The sequence below is a fragment of the Benincasa hispida genome, chromosome 12 (assembly GCF_027475165.1).
Source record: "Benincasa hispida cultivar pf3 chromosome 12, pf3_genome.v1.1, whole genome shotgun sequence".
Classification (NCBI taxonomy): Eukaryota; Viridiplantae; Streptophyta; class Magnoliopsida; order Cucurbitales; family Cucurbitaceae; genus Benincasa; species Benincasa hispida.
The window spans coordinates 22,186,678-22,206,589 of NC_143489.1; the positions used below are offsets into that span (position 1 = coordinate 22,186,678).

Genomic DNA, 19,912 nt, shown 5'->3' on the forward strand with positions numbered 1-19,912 from the left:
AAGAGAACGGGAGGAGGGAGGAAGAAAGAACGAAGAGAAAAATGTTGTTGATAGTTGACAACGGTCATTGATGGTTGATCAGGGAACAGTTGTCTAAGGTTACTATGGCTAGCCAGCGATGGTTGCAAACAATCACGAGTGGCCAACTGATTTTGATTGGTGATAGTTATCGATGACTGGCGAGGGGCAGTTGTCGACGATCACAAGCAACTATCAGTGAGAGGTAAGAGGGGAATGGAAGGGAAAGACAGGGTGATTTTTCTTTTTTTTCAAACACATGACATTCATTAAAAAAGGATAGTTGCGTTGGATAGCATTTTAGGGACAATAATCCAGTATATAACCACATTTTAAAAGAATTGAAAATATAGCAAAACCTATCAGGGACAAATCACTTTATCATTGATAGACTCCTAATAGTGATAAACTCTATTACCGATCAAATTCTACTAGCAATATAGTCTAATAGTGACAAACTCTATGCTACATTTGTTCATACTTTAGGCTTGATTGCTATATTTTTAATTGTTCCCTCCCTCACGATTTTTTTATTTTCTCTCTGGAATGGTTTGCCAACCATGTTATATCTATCTCCCTCACACGGTGCCATAAATTATCGTCTCTCCTCGTTCACGTTGCAAACGCTCGCCGCTGACATACCTTTGTCGAGCCACAAATGCTAAAGTTGCCAGCATCATTGCTCACCTTAGGTTCTCGTCATTCGGTCTCGATATCCCAGAACTTTGTCGCTGTCTAGTCGAAATTTAAAGTTTTCTAGTGTTTCCTTTTCGGTTTGGTTTTGTGTTGGTGGGTGTTAGAAGTTTGGAGCCTACGTGTTTGGGTTTAGCCCAAGCGTTTCATAAGCGAAAAGGTTTTTGGTGGTGTTGGTTACATTGGAATTCAATTTGAGGAAAGGGACATTCTGTTTTGAGACGTATTGAATGCTATTACTCCCATGAGAATGCTTAGGGTATGATTGCTATGAGAATGGTTGGTAAAGAACTGTTATGGAAATGCTTGGAATGTTGCTAAATGAATGTGTAGTATGTGGCCTTGATGTGAATACATAATATGTTATGTTTAGGTGAATGCTTAGTATGTGATTTTTTGTGAAAAGCTTCACACTGTCAACTAACATTAATTTTGCAGAAAGTCAGTTATTACAATATATGTTGTTATATGTATAAAGGTTATGTCATGGCAAGTATGAACCAAAATGTTATGCTACTGGAGACTATATTATCGTAAATACTAATGAAAGGCCATACTATGAAATGATATGTTACAAATAGTCATAACTGTCTTGTTTGTAAGGTATTAGATAGCTCTGGTTGAAAGTTCTATGATATTAGCTTATTTTTTTATTTAAACACTATCAGACCCATTGGATGTTTATATAGGCTACAAAATTGTTGAATTTACACTACTACTGAAATTGAATTACGTTTTTCTAATGTCAAGTAGAGGGTATACTTGATGCTAATAAAAGCATCGTGTATTCGACTGTCAAGCATAATGTCATAACTTGATACTGTAAAAACGTCAAAGAGAAATAATTCTTGACACAATTTCCGTATCAAGAAATATTATACACTTGACACTGATGACATGTCAAGTGTATTAATTCTTGACACTTATTATTGTGATTACTCTTGACATTTTTTATTTATCAAATATATTTTTATCTTGATACAAAATAATGGTCAAGTAATCTAATTCTTGACACATTTTCAATGTTATCTATGCTTTTTTTTCTAAATTAAATATTCAAATTTAATTTCCATTTCTCATTTCCTGCATTACATTTGTTCCAATAAGACAATTTCATCAACTAAAATAAACATTTGTACATATTTTAGGTCTACATATCAGCTCAATATATCCAACGTAACGATTCAGAATATTAAAATAAACAATTTCATTCTTCTATTATTCATGTCTATATGAACGATTTCAAAATTTACAAGACCAATTGTACAATAGTATATACTCTATCAACCCACTCCAATATATGATAATTCTAAAATTGTAAGACCAATCTATATGTGCTATGTATTCCAAAAATCAGAAGACTAAAATTCTATCTTCCACCACGCATTTCTTTGAAGTATATAATCTATAATGGATGAACAAAATATTTACACATAAAAAAAAAAAAAAATTTGGGCATTCCCATGTAGCCATATACACAAAATTTATAGGAGATATGGAAGAAGGATTGTAAATGACCATCACAATTGGCCAACAACTATACTTAGAGCTCATATCACTATATGGATTTATTCCATCTGCTGACAATGCTAAACGAAGATTCCTAGGTTCAGAACTAAAGTTCAATCAGATGGTGTTAGCGAACTTCCAAGCTGAGGAGTTTGCAAAGTGACGTAATTTATCATCCATTTGTCTCTCATTAGCATGCCAAGTTAGGTTTTTAGCACAATCAACACTTCTTAACATTCGTTGAAAACGTGGTGTAGGGGGAAAATACCACATTATTTTGGCAGGGATTTTATTCTTATTATTTGTGTCTTTACCATATTTCCACCTTGACTCACCGCATTCAGGACACACAATTGCATTGACATATTCCTTTCGATACAAGCAACAATCATTAGGGTATGCATGAATCTTTCCATATTTCATTCCTAGTGTACCTAATGTTTTCTTTGCTTCACACATTGATGTAGGGAGGTCATTAGTAGAAGGTAAGATATCCTTTAATACTTTTAGTAGTTCTGAGAAACTAATGTCACTCCATCCATGTCTAACTTTTAAGTTATACAACTTCACTAATGTACACAACTTGGTGAACTTTTTGCATCCTTCATACAATGCTTCTCAGCATCATTAAGCAACTTTTCGAATTCATTAGGATCTTTTGAATATTGCTCATGTGCAATTTCAACCATTTCTTTTATATTTCTAACATCATTCTCTTCATACCTACACTCAGAGGATTTTCCATGCAAGGATGAACTAGGAAGTTTCTCACCATGCCAAAACCAAATCTCATAACTTTCATCAATCCCATTAAAATATAAATGATCTCTAATATCATTTCTATTATGTCTTTGACAATTTCCACATTTCAAACAAGGACAACGTATAGTAGTATTATTTGTATTGGAAAATCCAAATTTGATGAAGTTTTCCACACCCAACTCAAACTCTTTAGATAATCTACTATTCGTCATCCATGATTTATCCATACTTATAATAAGCTAATCTTGGAACTTCAAAAAAATATTACAATAATCAAATTAGATAACTCATACAACTTATAAAATTTGTATGAAATTGATATTTATAGAGAACTTAAAAACTTGAACTCTAAAAAACTTCAAATGTGTGCTAATGTTGTAATGAATAGATGGTTTATTAAATTCAAAATCTTAAAAATTAAATGGTGTAAAGAGCAACTACAACCACTTTTGTATTATACTAAAGTAGAGACTGATGATTTCAAATGGAATCAAATAATTTCAAATTCTAAAGGATGTGCTAATTTATGGTTGAAGGACACTTTTTTTTATACATTGTTTTCAATACAACGGCCAAACATGTCAGAAGACAATTAGATACTTCTTGGATGCGTGTGTTTGAATTCTTCATAATGTCTAATTTGTAATCAAAGAATGGTAATTACTAGAAAATATTGAAATTACATTTAAGAACAAAATTTAGGGTGCTACAGTCTCGGTGGTTAACAAATATTGGTTGAATTGGATTAAAGAGTTTAAACGATTAATCTCAAATCGTTGGAGCTTATGATCTGTAGGTCCATAAGGTCCCTCTACTAGCTCATAAAACATTAAACCTTAGATTAGAAAATTGAGCGAATATGAAGTGTTCAAATTCGAAATTAGGGCTTAGAATTTTAAATGTTCAATTTTAATTTTAGGGTTTCGTTAATTATATTCGATATAATTAGCGTATAAAGTTATTGAAATTAAACTCAATTGGAGAGTTTTTAAATATTTAAATTTTGATTTAAACATTGATTACTCTTCCGGTTGATGCCCAAAATCTCATAGGTTCCTATAGTTTGTAAACATGTGTATGAACAAACATTTTTGATGTAATAATATGAGATATTTTATTCACTATTGTCTATGAAATATGAGATATTTTAGTTACATTAACCACAAACCAATAAACTAAGATCCCTGGTTATCATTGTAACTTAAGCATGTATGTGGAGACATACAAGTGAATCATGCCTTAAGTGATAACCTAAATGGTTTGTAGTATATGGATAAAGGATGAAACCTTATTCTGGTGACACTACGGATACGAACCGCTTTGTAGATATTACAAGTGTTGTCAAGTGCTATAAATGGTCTGATCCTGATTATTCATGTGGAGATAAGTGAACGGGGGTATCCTATACAAAGAAGTTTATATAAGACCGGACCAGGAAATGTTTAGTCTCGTTATATAACGCTGTTCATGACAGAGACTTTCATTTCACTAGGATGACCACAGGCAACATGACTTTAATCCTAAGTGAGTTGGGAACTCCTGCCTATGAGGGTGGTCTTTGATTTGAATGGGTGCGGTGGCCAGATCGCTAGCTCAAACCTACCACTTTGGGAATTCGTTTGATTGAGGATCTAGGAACTCAGCTACACAAGACGGAATTCACTTCTTCTCGGAAGCAGGGGTAAGTAGATAGATTGCTCCATTAAGAGCGGATTTCGGGGCTTGAAGAATGTGGCGCCACACCATCTCATGGCCTGAGAAGTGTTCACTCATAGTAGGACTATAATATATTGTTCATTAGAGAATTCAGTGGTACTTAAGTAGTTAGATGTAACTACAGGGGCAAGACCGGATAGATAGCTGGGAACATAATCCTGCAAGATGGAATACGCTCCTACCCGTTTTAGGGTTAGCAGTTAGGTTGTTCCCTTAAGTACTGATTCCTTGTCTTGAACAAAGGAGTCCCACCCTCTCATGGTCGAGAGGGACATTGTTTATAAGTTAGACTATAAACCAATTATTCAATAGAGGATCAGTAGAAGCTTAAGGAACAAGATGTGTTTACAAGGGTAAAATAGTAATTTTGACCTAATCGTAAAAATGAACGACCTGTGGAGTATTGGTTAAATCAAGTGGACAGAAATATATCTATAGTGAGGATAGTACAACCATCGAGCTATAGTGGTATGTCTCGGTGGTTAACAAATATTGATTGACTTGGATTAAAGAGTTTAAACGATTAGTCGCAAATCGTTGGAGCTCATGATCTGTAGGTCCATAATGTCCCTCTACTAGCTCGTAAAACATTAAACCTTGGATTAGAAAATTGAACAAATATGAAGGGTTCAAGTTCGAAATTACGGCTTAGAATTTGAAATGTTCAATTTTAATTTTTGGTTTGGTTAATTATATTTGATATAATGTATGTATAAATTTATCGAAATTAAACTCAATTGGAGAGTTTTTAAATATTTAAATTTTATTTTAAACATTGATTACATGAATAGGGATTCATGTTTAAATTAGATGTTTTATTAATTTAAAATTTGATATTAAATTATTATTTAGTTAATTAATTAATTTGTTTAATTAATTATTTAAATTAAATCAATTTCAATTTAAGAAATTTAATTTAATGAAGTTGGAAAAATTGAATTAAGTTAAAAAAAAATTGAAATTCTGTTGAGTGGAAAAAATCCTACATTGAGTTTTTAGTGGATTTTTCCACATTTTGACACCTTGCTCACTCACTTAGTGCTAAATGAGGTGTCAACTAGCTGAATGTATAAGTGCTTGCATTCTAGAACTTGTAAAATACTTTATTATTCAAAATTTTGAAGCCATGCATTCCAATTTTCTGAGATTTTAAAGCAATTTTTTTCAAAGTCTTTCAAACCCTCTCGACCTCTATAAAAATTTGAGTTTCCACCACTCAATCCAAGACTAAGAATAGTAAAGAACCTCACCTTGGTGGTCTACTAAGGATTTGGAAATCCAATTTCGTATAGAGAGCCAAGATCAAGAAGGAATCTACAAAGGTATACATACTTGAAACCTTTTTACTTTAAAAACTGTTTTAAGCATGCTGTTAAACTGAAATTAAGTGTAGTTAGTGTACTTAATGATTATGTTTGCTTTCGTATTTTGCATCTTTATTCTATCAATTGGTATCAGAGCATGATTTATGTGAAACTCGGATCTCAATTTCCCTACTTAAGCAGGTAATTAAGGGAAATAACTAAGTATAAGTTAAATCTTATGTTAAGAGAAGGAAAATTTCTAAGTGTTGAAGAGATTTCCTTGAGTAGTTTGGAGATAAGCCTTAATTAGTGAAATTTGGCTAAGTGTGAAATCAAAAGAAACCATGCGTTGGGTGTTAGGAAACATTAATGCATGAGATGAGGCTGAATTTGTTGAAGCTTAAAAGGGATTAAGTATTGAAGCCAAAGGCAATCATGCGTTGTGAGGTTGGACGCATGTTGGCCGAAGCATTGAAAAGAGGCATTGCCAAGAATTACTCATGCGTTGAGGCTACGTGGGCGAGAAAAGCTTGAGCGCAAGACGCTGGATAGACGATCGTATAGCTATATGCGGGCGTTGAGTGAAGCACTATATGATTGTGTAGCTGTAGACGGCGCTAAACAATGTGAAGAGATGCATTACATGATAGAGCTACACGATAGGAGATGGCACTATACAATTAGCATATGCGTTAGACGATAAGCGTGAAAGCTAAACGATAGCGCTAAGTGATAGCACTATACGATAACGTTAAGTGTTGAAAGGGCGCTGGATGATAAGCTGAGCGCTAGACGATGTGCGGGCACCAAGCGATAGACTACACGATGGCGCTACACGTCGAGCGTCAGCACCATACGATAGGAAGAATGCTAAATGATCGGCGTTGCGCGATGGACGCAGACGCTGGGTGATGGCGTTGCAAGATAGGCAGATGCGTTAGACGATAAGGCGTCAGCACTACACAATGGAGCTAAACGATAGGCGCAGCAGCTATGCGTGAGATCGTTGAGAGCGAGATTGTTGAGAGTGAGATATTAATAAACGATTGACCTACATGATGGGGCGTTGGTGCTATGTGATGGATGCAGACACTAGATGATTACAGTGAGAGACAGCGAGAAGGCTGAATGTTAAGCGACAACGAGATGTTTGGTAAACGATGGAGCTAAATGATGAAGTGCAAAAGCTGCACGATGGACTAAACGATAGAGTGGTGCTGAGGCTTGCGTTACGCAAGGCTGATGAGCTCATCCAGATAAATGGCTATAGCGGGAGGTGGTTTGACTAGAGTTAGTAGAAGCCGGACGAATAAAGTTTTATGTAAAGAGAGTGTTATGCAGGAGGAAGACAACACAAGTATGTGTATCGCATGGGAGTAGGTGAATGGTAAAGGAAGTAGGTGGTGGAAAAACATGGTGCAAACACTTTAAGAGTAGGAGGTGTCATGTGTTAGAGGCTTAGTAAAGATGAGAAGGATCACTTCCTTAGGCCTATAAATACCACCACAAGGTATTCTTCTATTCATAAGCCAAATCCTCTTCAAAGAATGTAAGGAAGAGTGTTAGAAGGTATATTTGGAGGAAACTATGCATTGATCATGAAGGACATGCGTTGGTAGCAAGACCATGCGTCGATCATGAAGTTCCAAGAGGAGGAGATGCTATCGAACAGTGAAGTCTAGAAGTAACATCAATTTGGGATGAGAAGTTCCTCCAAAATAGTCATGTGTTTTGAGTGATTTCAAAGCCACCTGAAAGCTAAGAGAGTCTAGTTTTCAAGGTAGGGCTGTCGGAGAAGAAGCTCCAAGGAATCGGGCTGGAGAGTGAGGAAAAGACAAAAGGGTCGAGCTATCGGGTAAGCTTGAGCAAGTCTTGATATTTTGAGGATTCCAGCCAAACCACGAAGAATTCTGAGCTAAGGGTTTAAGGTAAGCTTCCTGAGACATTGTAGAGTATATTTGTAGAAGGAAATATCTCGAAATAATGCTTATAACTATGAGTAATCTAAGCTTGAAGTTGAATTTGGATTCTAGGGTCCAAAAGGGAGCCTGAGAAGACGAAGGAACTTCTAGAAAGGAAGATTCCTACCTTACCAAGGTGAGTGGTAACTTTCCTTAAAGTCTTTATCTTTAGAGTAAATTGTATTGCTTATGTTGTGAATGAGTTTTTAGCATGAGAATGAGATTATATGATCGGGATGGTCATGAGGTCAATAGACCTATTTCCTGAGCCCTAAATGGAACCTCATGGGATGGTCAGGGGACCGAGAGGTCTAGTTCCTAAGCCTGTGGGAGGAACCTCGTGTGGGATGGTTAGAGGACCGATAGGCCTAGTTTCCGAGTCCATAAGCGGGGAGCTATGTGCACATAGAGGACATAGGAAACATAGAGGACAAAAGGAATGCATCAAAGTAAGCATTTATGATTAATATCGATTAACTATCTACCGTGTGCATAGGTAGAGTTTGAGATAAGACTCATTCAAAAGCTGAAGTTTGAGTATCAACCTTGTATATATGATATTCTTTTTATTATGAGTTAAAATAGACTCTAGAAGTTTCATACCACTCACTGAGCTTTGTGAAGCTCATTATTTTCTTCCATGTTTTTTCTTCCCAGATAGCAAAGGTGAGGAGTTCCAGGATGCTGCTAAGGTCAATGTCTGCCACAAGCCACAGTCACACTTCCGGGGTTTTAGAGTTGTTGATGTAAACTTTGTAGTTAAGCCTGAGAGTTGTATAGACGTTGTACTGTTGGTAATAAATGAGCTTAAATAAACAATTGTTTTTACATCTTTGGCTTCAAGTTTTATGAGAGTAAAGAGGTTCATTTGGGCAGTAGGTATCACAGAAGGGTGGTATCTGTGGTCCCTCATGCCTCTCCTCGGGCTCAGGAGGCGGGCTCAGGGCGGGGTGTGATAACTTGGTATCAGAGCATAAGTTTCTGGGAATGTTGAAGAGTTAACCTAGTATCAGAGCAAAGGTTTACGTAAAATCTGGGAGAAGGGTGAGTATAAAGTTTGAATCGATACCCATTTGGTATCAAAGCATGAGTTTCTTGAAAACCGAAGGGTTGAGTTTAGAAAACCTGAGGTTTGAGTTTAGTAAAATGATAACGGGTAGAAATGCACGTTATCATAGTACTAAGTTCTTAAACAATGTTGGATTGCGTTGATGAAATACGTTAAATTGCGTCCATTAAGCATAAATTCTATAATATTGTGGTCGCATGCGTCTAACACATTAGAGCAGTTGATCTTTACATTTTTATGCAGAATATGCGTTAACCCAATGCAGACATTGCGATCATTGGAATATTTTGGTCGCGTGCAACTTCATCGGAAGGCTTTGCGTTGATCGTGCTCGCAAACATTCACCCAAGAAGAATCACCGCAACTTGGTCAGCGCAACATGGTGGGTGCATCCGGGTGAAAGGACAATTAAGAGCGATGGGACAGAAAGCTGATGGCAGTTGGGTCCAAATTAAGTTGACAGCCGATAACGGCACGAAGTACATTCAGCTTTATCGGTGACAATTATCCGATGCATCAGTCAGGAATTAAAGCTGTCCCATCTGTACAGCCGGGAGAGAGAGGCCGCCTTTCACCATGGAAACTCTATAAATACCAAGTGCATTCTTTAGAGAAAGGGTTAAGCATTCAATTACTTCATCACTTTACGAGTTCACGCCTCTGTCCATAGTTTTCTTTCATTTTAAGGCAGATGCGAGGAAAAAAGTGTGCCAGTAGATCATTTTGGTAAGCTTGGGAAAGCACCAGAAGCTCCAAGAAAGAGAGAGGGCCGACGCTTGCGGAAGCGGGAACATTTGTAGATCAAAATAGAGATTCAGTGTAAAAAGCCTCGGTCAACAAGGAATTGCTACCAGACTCTCTACCTTTACTTTCCATTGTCATTTTGTACTCAACTCAGTTATAAGAATAGAATGTCTTTCTCTATATCTGTTCACTCTCTGTTATTTATGCATGAGTAGCTAAATTAGTTGAATGGGTTGAGAAGTAGTTAGCGAGCATAACGAGGGAATCTTCATCTTTGCGATTATCTTGTTTATGTATGCTTCATTCGTCTATTAGATATACTCGGGAGGGTAGTCTAAAGACAGGATCTAGACTTGGGAAGGTCATGTCAGAATCTAGGTTTGGAAGAACCGGATTAGAATGCATAAACGGGAGATAAACGCTTAGGAATGAGCACTATTTGTTATTAACACATCGCAAGCATCTTAGCAATAAGATATGATTGTATGCGGTCACCTTGCTTTCATGCATTTGCATCAACGCATAGGACAAGAGTAGAGACTTAGAGATAAGCTCTATGGATATTTTGCATTCAACATATGCGTCATCGCATTTACATTGGGAAATGACTTGCTGTGCATGGTTGTAACATGATCGCAAAGTTTGACGCATTCTTGAGTAACGCTAGCTAAAGATCTTCTCAACCCGTTCATCGCATACTCATTGTATCTATCAACGTAGCTATCTTTCTCAAATTCGCCGCCTTTATTTACTTATTTTTTTTCATCAATGCAAGAACACACCCACACTTTATTTATTTACTTGGTTACCACAAAGTTTTCATAAACATTACCAACGCAACTATTTTCACAAGTCCCTGTGATCGACCCTGGACTTATCAGGAAACTCAGAGGAATTTACACTTGAATTTCGCTAGGGAAAGTTGAGTGCACAACGCAATCCATCAATGCATATAATCCATATTTCCACTTAATAAAATAACGCATCAAGATTTTGACGCCATTGTCGGGGACTTCGGCAAAATAGTTGTTAACGGTAATTTTTGTGATTTCTTTGCAGAACTCTCAATCTCTAGCGAACTACAACCCGGAGATTGAAAGAAAATTTCAAAGGAGACTATGAGACCGCTATTAGCAACCACAATCCGATAAAGAAGAGATGGCAGAGTAGCCTGGGGGTGGAGCACCAAATGATAATAAGGTCATGGCGAATCCGATTCTGTTGGCAAATGATCGCAATAGGCCCATTAGGGATTATGCATCGCCAAACCTCTATAATTTTTCTCCGGGAATCATGAGGCCTGCCCTCAACGGAAGTATATTCGAGATGAAACTGGTGATGCTGCAAATGATCCAGACTGCAGGTCAATTCGGAGGAAGGCGTGGCGAGGATCCACACGCCCACCTTCGAATTTTTATTGAAATCTGCAATACTTTTGTGTTCTCGAACATCTTTGCTGAAGAAGTTTGACTAACGTTGTTCCCATTTTCTCTCTGTGATCAGGCTAGGAAATAGGCTTATTCGCTTGAACCAGGAGAGATTACTTCTTAGGAGCAGGTAGTGGAAAAATTCATGAAAAAGTATTTTTTGCCTACCGAGAACGCAAGACGAAGAAAGATTATTACTAATTTTGAACAAGATATAGGCGAATCGATCAACGATGCTTGGGCGAGGTTTAAAAGGTTGGTTCGAGATTGTCCACATAATGGGCTACCAGACTGCTTTCAAATGGAAATTTTCTATCACGGTTTGAATCCTGCTTCGCAGACCGCTGACAATGCGACAACCGCTAGTGGTCTGCTTGACAAAACTTATGAGGAGGCGAAGAATATTCTGGACCACATCTCCAAGAACCATGAAGACTAGAGGGAGAGTGACCAGAGATTAAGACTCAAAGATTTTGATGCAAATAACAGTGCCATAGTTTCATTACAAAACCAAATGACCTCAATGATAAACTTGATTCAAGGAATGGCGATTAGCAGCCCAACACCGCAAGGTGGGCAAGTTAACGCAATAAATCAAAACACCGCAAGGTGTGCGACTTGCGGTGATGGGCATGCGTTCGAAGATTGCCCGCAAAATCCACAGTCTTTATATTTTGTAAAGAATAACCTCTTTTCAAACGCTTACAACCCTGAGTGGAGAAACCATGCCAATTTTGCTTGGAAGAATCAACAACAAAATTTTCAATCTGTGGTGCAAAAAGAAGGGCCACCAAGATTCTTCCAATGCAACAACGGTCAGTAGAGCAACCAAGCAAGTATCTCACAACAACCAACACAATCTTCTTCTCTAGAGAGCCTATTGAAGCAATATATAGAGAAAAACGAGACAGTGCTTCAAAGTCAGGCTATGTCCATCCGCAACCTCGAATTGTAAATGGGCTAGATTGCAAATGAGTTGAAGAGTCGACCGCAAGGGGCGTTGCCAAGTTCAACCGAGATTCCACGCAACCCAGGGGGATTAGGTAAGGAGTAATGTCAGGTTGTGACATTGCGCAATGGAAAGATTGTGGAAGGAGAAAAGAAGGATCAGAGTAGAACAACTTCCATCGCAACTAAGCCCGAGATTGCGGTAACACAAGAAGAAGAAAGAGAAAATGAAGCAGTGGAACCTGAGGTTACATCGACCTGAAAGTCAAATGAAACGGGAACCGTGAAAGTCCAGTTACCACCTTTCCTTCAGAGGCTAAGAAAGAAGAAAAACGAAGAGGTACAGTACCAACGCTTCTTATCTATGTTAAATAAATTACATGTTAACATTCCTTTCAGTGAAACGATTGAGGAAATGCCTGCCTATGCCAAGTTTCTGAAGGACATGGTAACTAAGAAAAGAGGCATTGGGAAATTTGCCACGGTGGCATTAACACAAAGTTTCAGATCTATTATTCCACCGAAGATGAACGATCCTGGAAGCTTCACTATTCCTTGCTCTATAGGAGGACTCTATATTGGGCAAGCCCTGTGTGACTTGAGGGCTAGCATAAATTTGATGCCGCTGTCAATTTTTAGACAATTAAATGTGGGGCAACTCGTGCCCACATCAGTGACTCTCCAATTGGCTGACAGGTTTCTGGTTCATCTAGAAGGTAAGGTGAAGGATGTGCTGATCACTATTGATAAATTTATTTTTCCAGCTGACTTCATCATCCTAGACTATGAGGCTGACAAAGATGTGCCCATCATTTTGGGGTGACCTTTCATATCAACGGGTCGTGCTCAAATTAATGTGCACAAGGGAGAAATCATTTTGAGCATAAATGAACAAAAGCTCAAATTTAATATAATTTGTGCTATGAAATTCCTGGATGAGGAAGACCTATAAGATTCTGACGATAACTGAATTTGATTAAAGAAGAAAAGTTTGATGAAGAGTGTGAAGAAGAGGATGCCAATGCATCCGTAGCTGCCTAAATGCGATCGTAGCAGAAAAAAAAAGAAAAAAAAAGAAGAAGGAGTGATCACAACACAAGAAGAAGAGCCAAAAGAAGAAAGAAAAACAACGCAACCTTCCCCTGTGGAACCACCAACACTTGAACTGAAGACCCTACCAACACATTTGAAGTACGTATTTCTGGGGCAGAATGAGAAACTGCCAGTGATAATTTCCTCTGCGCTCAACGAAGATCAAGAGAATGCATTGATGAGCATTCTCAAGAAACATGTGCGAGCAATTGGCTGGACGCTCGCTGACATCAGAGGAATTAGCCCCGCGTACTGCATGCACCACATTCGTCTTGAGGACGACCACAAAGCAACTATCGAAAATCAATGCAGACTTAACCCTGCGATGAAAGAGGTCGTCAATAAGGAGATTATCAAATGGTTGGATGCGGGCATTATCTATCCCATTGCAAATAGCATGTGGGTCAGCCCCGTGCAATGTGTGTCGAAGAAGGGCAGAATAACAGTAGTCCCAAATGAGAACAATGAATTAATACCGCAAAGAACCATCACTAGATGACACATATGTATGGACTACCGCAAATTGAATGCAGCCACAAAGAAAGATCACTTCCCTTTGCCATTCATTGATTAAATGCTAGACAAATCAGTAGAGAATGAGTTTTACTGCTTCTTGGATGGATATACCGGGTACAATCAAATCACGATAGCTTCTGAAGACCAAGATAAGACCACATTCACTTGCCCATATGGGACATTCGCTTTTCGCCGCATGCCGTTTGGCCTCTGCAATGGACCGAGCACGTTCCAGAGGTGCATGATGGCGATCTTTTTCAGATTTTCTCGAGGACTCAGTGGAAATATTTATGGATGACTTCTCTGTTTATGGGAACACTTATGAAGTCTACCTGGCCAATTTGGAGAAAATTCTAAAAAGATGTGAAGAGACGAACTTGGTGCTCAACTGGGAAAAATGTCACTTCATGGTGAAAGAGGGTATAGTGTTGGGACACAAAGTCTCCCGAGAAGGGTTGGAGGTGGACAAAGCAAAGATTGAAGCAATTGAAGGACTCCCACCTCCAACCAGCGTGAAGGCTGTGCGAAGCTTCTTGGGGCACGATGGATTTTACAGACGATTGGTCAAAGACTTTTCTAAAATAGCCCGACCACTGAATGCGTTATTAGAGGCGGATAGAAAATTTGAGTTTGACGATAATTGCCTCAACGCATTCAGAGTATTAAAAGATGTACTGATTATCACGCCCGTACTAACTGCACCGGATTGGACAATGCCATTTGAAATTATGTGTGACGCAAGCAGGTATGCGATGGGGGCTACATTAGCACAAAAGAAGAAAACTATTTTGTACCCCATCACATATGTGAGTAAAACTCTAAACCCTGCTCAAATAAATTAAACCACTACTGAAAAAAAAAACTCCTGGCTGTGATTTTTACGTTGGAGAAATTCAGAGCATATCTGTTGGGAACAAAGGTACTCATTCACATGGATCACTTGACAATTAAATATTTAATGACAAAGAAGGATGCAAAATCGAGGTTGATCAGATGGGTTATCCTCCTTCAAGAATTCGATATTGAAATAATTGATCAGAAGGGGACAAAGAATCAAGTTGCGGATCATTTGTCCAGATTGGAAAATCCTGAGGTTGACCGTAATGAATCCGAGGTGAATGTCGTGTTCCCAGACGAGCAACTATTCCACATAGAAGAATTGCCCTGGTATGCGGACATCGTTAATTCTTTGGTTTGTGAACAATTCCCTGAATATTTCACCTACCATCAACAGAAGAAGCTCAAGCATGAATGCAAACACTATTATTGGGATGAGCCGAATCTTTATAGAAGAGGTGCAGACCAAATCATTCGATTATGCGTACCAAATGCTGCTTAACAATGCATATTGTCACAGTGCCACGATTCGCCATATGGAGGCCATTTTGGAGGGCAAAGCATTGCAGCTTAAGTTTTGCAAAGTGGATTCTTTTGGCCTTCATTGTTTAAGGATGCTGCCAACTATACAATGAAATATGATTGGTGTCAACGCATAGGCAACAATTCATGGAAGAACGCAATGCCAATGAACACTATCTTGGAGCTGGAACTATTTGACGTATGGGGGATTGATTTCATGGGACCATTCCCTCCTTCGCATGGCAAGCATTATATCTTATTGGCCGTCGATTACGTTTCCAAGTGGGTAGAGGCAATTGCATGCGCCACAAGTGATGTGACGGTAGTCTTCCAGTTCCTCAAGAAAAATATTTTCACTCGTTTTGGTAGTCCTTGTGCCATCATAAGTGATGAAGGATCATACTTTGTCAACCACAATATAAAGGAGCTGCTGCGTAAGTAAAATATCCTTCACAAAGTGGCCACCACATACCATCCGCAAACAAATGGCCAGGTTGAAGTGTCCAATCGTGAAATTAAATTGATATTTGAGAAGGTGGTAAAACCTTCGTAGAAAGATTGGGCAATGAAGCTTGATGATGCATTGTGGGCATACTAGACTGTATTTAAAACACCTAGGTATGTCCCCCTATGCGTTGGTATTCGGCAAGGCGTGTCATTTGCCTTTGAAGCTGGAGTATAAAGCATTGTGGGTGGTCAAGAAACTGAATTTTAATTTGAAGAAAGCAGGGGAAGCACGAAAGCTGCAGCTGGTCGAGCTAGAAGAATGGAGGTCAACGCATATGAGAATGCAAAGATTTATAAAGAGTGCACCAAGCACTGGCATGATAAACACATATGCGCTAGAAACCTCCAAGTCGGGCAAAAGGTCTTACTCTTCAATTTGAGATTGCGGCTGTTCCTGGGAAGATTAAAATCGCGCTTGTCCGGTCCCTTCATCATCAAGGCAATATTTCCACATTGTGCGGTGGAACTGATCACCAAGGATGGCAGTCAAACATTTAAAGTTAATGGACAACGGATAAAGGTATATTGTGGAGGAGATTTCCAGCTAGAAACTCTTTTTCATTTTACTATTATCAGTATTTCACTTATGTTTCTATTAAAAAAAAACTTGTTGTTTTGTTTTAAAATCATTTGACCATCTCTTTGTCTATTTACAAGGATTAAGGCACAGGATTTCGAAGAAGCAAATGATCTCATTCCATCACCTCAATCCACAGGAGCAAAGATCGCCGCAAGGATGGATGCATCAATACACAATGCGGGTGACAATGCAAAATTTTGGGGTGTACTCTTCCTTATCTTTATTTCAAATTTTGTGCTATCACATTGCATTTTAAGTTTTATCACTGCATCCTCCTTAATTACCACAATCATTTGCCAAGTAGATAAATTTAGTAGTTCACCACATGTTGTTTCTTTGCCATGTATGATTTTAATGATGAAAAATATGCTTCTATTTCTTTCGTATACACTAGAGTCAACTTAGTCTTAAAATAGTCACCTCATGAAACATTTCTAGAAGTTAGGGATTTGCTAGCTTTCTTTCAAACTCTCTTTACAAGCATTCTATGACCATCGCATGACCTATTTTACTTTCTTTTGGCAACAAGGACATTGCCGCATTTTAAATTTGGGGGTGAGATATTTATTTTCGACCTTGCTATAAAAAAAAAAAAAATAAAAAAATATTTTTTTTGAGAATACCAACTCCACTATCAACGCAATGGAAAACCCATGTTGATAAGAGTTAAGTTGTGAAAGGTACTTACCCGTAGTTGGATGTTCGCATGACACATGTGAGGGCAAGCCAAAACGAAAGTAAGTCACCAGGATCAATGCATAAACCAATGACCGCAACTCCATTGCCAAATCGGTATGAGTTTAGTCTGAGAAAGAGTGCATTGCTTGTAGTTGGATGTCCGCATGAGACACGTGGGGGCAAGTCAAAACGAAGACAAGGCACTGGGATCAGCGTAAGGTTAGGAAAAAAATAGCAATAAAGAAATTTTTTTTGTGCAAGGATAAATCATTTGACACCTCTTGAGGAAAATTTTCTTTTTAAAATAAGTCATGCGATGTTCCAAAATTTAGTAAAGTCCATTTGAAAGTTAAGCTTGCAATTCCTAAGTCTTAGAAATATTTTAGGAAGAGACTTGAATAAGACTTAAGGAAATTCTGGCATATAGGATTTGAACGAAGTATCCTTGAGAAATCTAGGAAAGACAACTTTGCGGTTAACTTGCTAAAGGAATCTTTAGCTTATGCTTGAGGACAAGCATTGTTTAAATTTGAGAGTGTGATAGCAGGCAGAAATGCACGTTATCATAGTACTAAGTTCTTAAACAATGTTGGATTGCGTTGATGAAATATGTTAAATTGCGTCCATTAAGCATAAATTCTATAATATTGCAGTTGCATCCGTCTAACTCATTAGAGCAGTTGATCTTTACATTTTTGTGCAGAATATGCATTAACGAAATGCAGAGATTGCGATCATAGGAATACATTGGTCGAGCGTAACTTCACCGCAAGACTTTGCGTTGATCGTCCTTGCAAACATTTGCCCAAGAAGAATCATCACAACTTGGTCAGTGCAACATGGTGGACGCATTCGGGTGAAAGGACAATTAAGAGCGATTGGACAGAAGCTGATGGCAGTCGGATCCAAATTAAGTTGACAGTCGATAACGGTCACGAAATACATTCAGCTTTATTGGTGACAATTATCTAGCGCATCAGTCAGGAATTAAAGCTATCCCATCTGTACAACCGGGAGAGAGAAGCCGCCTTTCACCATGGAGACTCTATAAATACCAAGTGCATTCTTCAGAGAAGGGGTTAAGCAGTCGATTACTTCATCATTTTATGAGTTCACGCCTCTGTCCATAGTTTTCTTTCATTTTAAGGCGGACGCGAGGAAGAAGTGTACCGGTAGATCGTTCCGGTAAGCTTGGGAAAGCACCGGAAGCTCCAAGACAGAGAGAGGGCCGACGCTTACGGAAGCGGAACATTTGTAGATCAGAATAGAGATTCAGTGTAAAAAGCCTTGGTCAGCAAGGAATTGCTATTAGACTTTCTACCTTTACTTTCCATTGTCATTTTTTACTCAACTCAGTTATAAGAATGGATGTCTTTCTCTATATCTGTTCACTCTCTGTTATTTATGCATGAGTAGCTAAATTAGTTGAATGGGTTGAGAAGTAGTTAGCTACCATAATGAGGGAATCTTCATCTTTATGATTATCTTGTTTATGTATGCTTCATTCGTCTATTAGAGATACTTGAGAGGGTAGTCTAAAGACAGGATCTAGACTTGGGAAGGTCATGTCAGAATCTAGGTTTGGAAGAACCGGATTAGAACGCATAAACGGGAGATAGGTTGTTAGGAATGAGCATTATTTTTTATTAACGTATCACATGCATCTTAGCAATAAGATATGATTGTATGCAGTCACCTTGCTTTCATGCATTTGCATCAACGCATAGGACAAGAGTAGAGATTTAGGGATAAGCTTTATGGACATTTTGCATTCAACACATGCATCCTAGACTTAGGAGCATCGCATTTACATTGGGAAATGACTTTCCGTGCATGGTTGTAACATGATCGCAAATTTGATGCATTCCCGAGTAACGCTAGCTAAAAATCTTCTCAACTCGTTCATCGCATACTCATTGCATCTATCAACGCAACTATCTTTCTCAAATCCGCCACCTTTATTTACTTCTTTTTTTCATCAACTCAAGAACACACCCACACTTTATTTATTTACTTGGTTACCACAAAGTTTTCATAAAGATTACCAACGCAACTATTTTCACAATTCCATGTGATCAACCCTGGACTTACCAGGAAACTCAGAGGAATTTACACTTGAATTTTGCTGGGGAAACTTGAGTGCATAACACAATCCATCAACGCATATCATCCATATTTCCACTTAATAAAATAACGCATCATGAAACTAGAGGGAAGTATGGTTGAGTAAAGGTTTAAATAGAAACCTAAGAGTTAGTCAAACGGAGACTAAGAGGAATAGCGGAAGTGGTAGGACCTAGTAGGCAACCGGAGCTGGAACTGACAATGCTACCTAAAGATCTGTCGAGGAAGGTAAGTATGAATTTAATTATTCTCATTTAGAGTTTGAGTTTGAAATGTTATTTGGTAGTTTGGTTTGACGACTAGCTAAGAGGTGGCTAGGAGAAGTATCGTTGGATAAACTAAGAATTTAATATCAGAGTAGCATAGTGGAAGCGTAGTGATAGATAAGGTTATAAGAGTTTACAACAAAGATTGTTATGAAACCTTTAACTAGAGTAAGTATGAGTAAATTTTGAGGACGAAATTTTCTTAAGGGAGAAGTAATTGTGAAACCCGGATCTCAATTTCCCTACTTAAGCAGGTAATTAAGGGAAATAACTAAGTATAAGTTAAATCTTATGTTAAGAGAAGAAAAATTTCTAAGTGTTGAAGAGATTTCCTCGAGTAGTTTGAAGATTAGCCTTAATTAGTGAAACTTGGCTAAGTGTGAAGTCAAAAGAAACCATGCATTGAGTATTAAGAAACATTAATGCATGAGATGAGGCTGAATTTGTAGAAGCTTAAAAAGAATTAAGCATTAAAGCCAAAGGCAACCATGCATTGTTAAGTTGGATGCAAGGTTGCCAAAGCGTTGGCAAGAGGCGTTGCCAATAGTTTCTCATGTGTTGAGGCTGCGTGAGTGAGAGAAGCTTAAGCGCAAGACACTGGACAGACGATCGTATAGCTATGTGTGGGCGTTGAGTGAA

General features: G+C 38.1%; 1 non-coding gene across 1 annotated transcript; it reads right to left on the reverse strand.

Moving 5' to 3' along the window:
* Positions 1-11,381: 11,381 nt before the first annotated feature.
* LOC150031868 (small nucleolar RNA R71) lies at positions 11,382-11,488 on the reverse strand. Its single transcript, XR_016525642.1, has one exon. It is a non-coding gene; the product is annotated as a small nucleolar RNA R71 (small nucleolar RNA).
* Between the last annotated feature and the right edge of the window lie 8,424 nt (positions 11,489-19,912).